A 5,074-nucleotide genomic window follows, 5' to 3' on the forward strand; every position below is an offset into this window, starting at 1 on the left:
TTGCCGAGATCGGACGTCCATCAGACGTACGAACGCAATCCGATTTCGGATATCCGTATTCGTACATCAGCCGGACGTACGGACAGTGTCCACTTTTGTATATCCGCATGAGAGACGAGGTGTACGTCCGAAGGATGTAAGGCTGAGTATTTTCCCAGGCCATGAGTATCGACGTTTTTTATTTCACAGAAAATTCACGTCCTTCGTGTATGTATACTGTTTTATTTACATCATTTGGAAGGTTTGACGCGAAGATGTTTGTAAATTGGTGCGATTCCACTCCTACCTGCAGTGCAAGAGCCGCCAACGAGCTAAATTTATCTAAGAGGAGAAGCAGGTGCTGCAGAATTTTGCAAGAACTAATGACTAGTTTTATATTTATAAAACTTCTCCAAATTAGTGGAGTTGTGCGACATGTCCACCGTTTTGCTAGCTAAACTTGCCATTGAAACCATTCGTATCAAAACTCCCGTGCATTCTGCTATCACCATCATCATAGATGTCAGTTCGCGGTCAGTCCAATCCATCAGTACGGCTCCGTAGCGCTGCGCTGTTGTTGATTTGCTGCGTAGTGCTGTCGCGCAGAGCTTTATAGCTTTGTTATTATAATGTGTGGCTTTTTTCGGTCTGTGGACGAAAGTAGCATGTAACTTAAGCAATTCGAAAGATACGGGAAGCGCCTGAAGCTCTTGTGGAGCACCGGAATCCCGTACTGCGTCGGCCTTGGTTTAAAGAAGGCTTAGTGCACATGGGATTGCCTACGAAGGTATGATCCAGTACACTTCTTGGAACTTGCTTCTAGGACAATGCATGCTCATATAACATTCGTTCACAGGACAGTGGGAGCAGTAAGCGCGAGGAGATGGCTTCCACAAGTGTGTGCTCTTCTCACACTTTCGGGAGCCTACATCACACAGCTGCGCGAGCCCTCAACTCGCGCGGCTAATTCCCACTCCTCTTCAAAGTTGCGGGACTGAGTATTTTAGCATCTTGTTAATTTTTAGGGCATCGCTAGGTTCACTGTGCCTATATAAAGAGTGACAACGCGCGAAAGGCAGACCATAGGAAGCACGTGTAGTTCGCAGTGGTTCGCAACGGAAGCTTTGCGGCTTTCTGTGCACAGTCGCGTACAGTGCTGCGCAGGTTAGTGCCCTAAGGCCCATGAGAATAAATAAAGAACAGATACATTGTCAAATATGGTGTGGAAAAGTGAGAGCTGTTATTGCCTTATACTTATTGAGGTATTTGTTAAAGTGCATTGTCTTTTATACTTGCAGCATTAAACACTTATATTAATTGGTTCCAATATGTTTTTACTTGGGCTGCTACATTGTGCCATTGATTTCACATGACTGATGTTTGCCGCGTTCTTTTTATTTCAGAAATCCTGTGGGTGGGAAGATTACGGATGTGTGTCCCAAGCTTGCCACATTTGAAGAGTCACATTTAAGAAATTTTCCGAATATAACCCATTGCTCTGCTGATGTATCATCAACCACAATAAAATATGCGTGCTATGCATCAAATTGTTTTTGGTTTTATTGCATCGCGCGGAGTGAAAAAAGCACGCATGCACCATATATGCGAATATTCGAGGAAGATCCGCCAATGGACGTACTCAACTGGACGTCCGTCGGCGGGCGAACCGTATACCTTTGGCCACCTTTCGGACGGCCGACGGACGTCTACCGGCTGTTTGCGGATATTCAGCGGACGTACAGAACATCCGAAACAGACCTCTGTCGGCCGTCCGAAGGATATCGGTGGTTGCTTGGGTTGTAGCTTCAGATTCTGCGGGCGATAGTGCTGGCTCACTCAGTCCCGTGCGAGTGTCTTCTGGAATATGGTAGTCTCCGCTGCGGCTTGTCCCGGCTTACACATTTCTCCGAAAGCAGAATATGTCGATTTCCGCATACTTCTCTGCCATCCTTTGTGAGCGGGCGCGACCATGCCTTGAACCTGCACCTCGTTGTTCCTTGAACGGTTACCTCTGATTCAGACGCAGTGGGGTCAAAGGTGATCCAGAGTGGGCTGGCTCACGCTTTTGAATCTACTTTGATTGAACGGCGGTGTAGTCTGGAGCAGAAGTGCGCAGTCGTCAGCCCATGAGCCGGCTCATGAGGTAACGTCCCAGCAGCCTTAGGAAAGGTTAGGTAATTCAAGAGTCCCCAACATAAGCTTTCATTTGAGGAGTTGGCCTTCTCTAGAATGTCTTTTTTTTTGCAGTTTAGATCCTCTTTTCGACGAGGCTATTACAGCATGGAAAGTTCAGACTACATGTCATCTCGTTAAAACCAAAGTATACTGCAAATGACAGGAACTTTCTACACGTGAACTGGGTCCATCATCACAGCACATTTCACCTGGGATCCCGTGTTGTGTAAAAATGGAAGAGTTTTGAAATTAATGTTCGAGAACTGGTATGCTGCACGTATTCCACTTCTGGGTGGTTTCATAATGCCTGAAGCATGACGATGTGCTATTTGCTGGCGCACTCGAACAGGTATATGCATCCACCAGCTCTTTAATCAGCCTTGCAGTGTCTCGACGGTATAAAAAGGCATTGGTTGGAACCCCGTTTATCGCGATCCGGGCAATGGTTTCAATGTGCTGCTATATTTCTTTCCTTTTATTTTTTCTTGTCATAACTTTGCATCGCCAGGCTGGCCTCCCGTAATAGGCAAAAAAAAGAGAGAGAGAAAGAAATCACATCTCATGCAGTCTCACACATTAATCATGCACATGCGCTCTACGACTTGGCGTGATCTTGAGTACTGACATTGTGGCAGGGCGTATGTCCTCGTGCTCGGAACAGCTTAGCAGACGGCGCTCTGCCTTCGTGCGCGTGCGCGAACTCTCGCCTTGTTGCACGCTTATCGCCGTTATAAGGCGCTGACCAGTAGGTCGGTCGACGCTCGCGCTATATTATTAAAAATCAGGGCGGCTGTACATATGGCAATGAGCGGCGCCAACACTAAAGGGTCTGGATGAGATGCTTAGGCGAGTAAACGGAACAAACAGAAAATAAGGCTTAGCAGTGCAGTTAGCTGGGCGATGTTGGCAATATTTCACCGTTGCGTGCAGCGCAGAAGACGAAAGACAAGGAAAAAGGAGTACACGGCACCCGTCCTTGAACTGCTTTTCTAGTCTTTCGGGACAGGACGCCAGTCGAGCAGGCGACCCCGTGGCCTTCGCCTCTCTATAATGAGCCCCATCGTCAGGGAGACATAGCAGCAGGAACGCCGGGGACGCACACAAAACCTTTCGCGCTTTCTGGGTCAGTGAACCACGCGCCCCACTTACTCCAGGAATGGGGCCTCGGCGGTTCGTTAGAAAACCTGAAAAATTTCTCTGAAACGAAGTTGGCTTCGCGACAGTATATCAAACTGCCTGCCGCGCGCCGGCAAGGGGCGCTTGTCCTAACGGCACTCTTCGACCACTTTTCGCGCGCGGAGATGGGTCGCTGTCAGCAGCTGACCAAGGCCTGGCCTTGGTCACATGCTGTCAACGCTAGCGATGTGAAACCGCATGCCGAGATTAACGTAAGGTGTGCTCGATAGTGGCGTTCGGTCTCTTGTACTCATTTTCCACGTCACGTCATGCGATGAAGCAAACCTAACTGTATAAAGCTTGGCTGTAGCCCTCACAGGCTGTACCTCGAACCCAGATATATTGAACACAATGTAGGTCGCGGAATATTTCGATCTATCGGTAATTCGGTATGTAGCAAAAAATGGAGGGTACACTTGAGCTCCGGCTTAAGGGTATGGCTCGATGCGTTAATGGCTTTCTTCAGCGCCTGGGGTTCTCTTTGCGTATCACTTCCCCCAGCTACTGCTTACGTGCCCATATATGTGCTAATTCTGATTGGGGTTCCTGTTCTCTCGCTTCTGGCGGGTCCAAGCGTGAGTAGCTCCTACTGTTGTTACGAAGAGCAAAGGCCAATTTTGTTGGCTTCCTCTTCGGCTAAGTCAGTGCATAGCTTCTTGGACGTTTTCTTCTAATGTGCCTTCGTTACCCGTGGTGGTCCAGAGTATATCATCCGCGTAAAACGAGTGCTCCACATCAGGTGTTAGTTTCCTGGATAACGGAATGAGCGTAATTTTGAACAGGGGTCATAACACCGCTCCAGTTGTGGGGTTCCCCTGGTGCCGAGGTTTATTATGGTGTCTGATTTGAGGGATCTGATTTGAATCTCAGCCGTGCGTAGTTTCAGAAATTTTTTGACATAACCGAGTTGTCGAAAGCTTTAGTTAATTCTAATGGTGTAAGTCGAAAATGTCTCTGTATAGTGTGAACATAGTGCCCTGTGTAGAAAACTGGGGTCTAAAGCCTAGCATATAGCATTTGGGAATAGGCTGTACTCGTCCATGTACTTCTGTAGCCTGTTTAGAGCTACGTGAAAGCATATGACTCAGTGGAAACCTTGTAAGTAATGCAGGCCTAGGGAATAAGGGAAGTCGAAGAGCCTTATGTGAAAATACTGGAATATATACATATATAACGACTGCAGAGCTACCATGATCCTCCTAAAGCCAGCAGTAAATTCCAATAAGGAAGGGTGTCAGGTAATGAGACACGATATCGCCAATGCTATTCAGCGCTTGTTTACAGGAGAGGCCCGGATTGGGGCAGTTTGGGATAAGAGTTAATGAAGAATACCTCAGTAATCTGCAATTCGCTGATGGCATTGCCTTGCTAAGTCACTCAGGAGATGAACTGCAAAGCATGCATGATCAATGAGTTACACAAGCAGAGCAGAACGGTGCGTCTAAAATACATGCAGAAAACCAAAGTAATGTTCAACAGTCTGGCAAGGGAACAGCAGTTCACAATTTGTAGCAAGGTGATGGAAGTGGTAAAGGAGTATGTCTACGTAGGGGAGGTAGTCAGCGCTGAACTGGATCATGTGAGGGAAATAACTAGAAGGGTAAGAATGGGGTGGAGCTCGTATGGCAGGTTCTCTCAGATCATGAATGGCAGTTTACCAATATCCCTCGAGAGGAAAGTATACAACAGCTGTATGTTACCGGTACTCACCTATGGGGCAGGAACGTGGAGGCTAACGAAAAGG

At 47.5% G+C, this 5,074-nt stretch overlaps 1 long non-coding RNA gene across 1 annotated transcript; it reads left to right on the plus strand.

Moving 5' to 3' along the window:
• The first annotated feature begins 545 nt into the window (after window positions 1–545).
• On the plus strand, window positions 546–1,529 carry LOC149338443 (uncharacterized). Its single transcript, XR_016283735.1, has 2 exons — window positions 546–766; window positions 1,383–1,529. It is a non-coding gene; the product is annotated as an uncharacterized LOC149338443 (long non-coding RNA).
• Window positions 1,530–5,074: the final 3,545 nt, after the last annotated feature.

Source organism: Amblyomma mixtum, chromosome 6, assembly GCF_055824585.1.
Source record: "Amblyomma mixtum isolate Tamu chromosome 6, ASM5582458v1, whole genome shotgun sequence".
NCBI lineage: Eukaryota > Metazoa > Arthropoda > Arachnida > Ixodida > Ixodidae > Amblyomma > Amblyomma mixtum.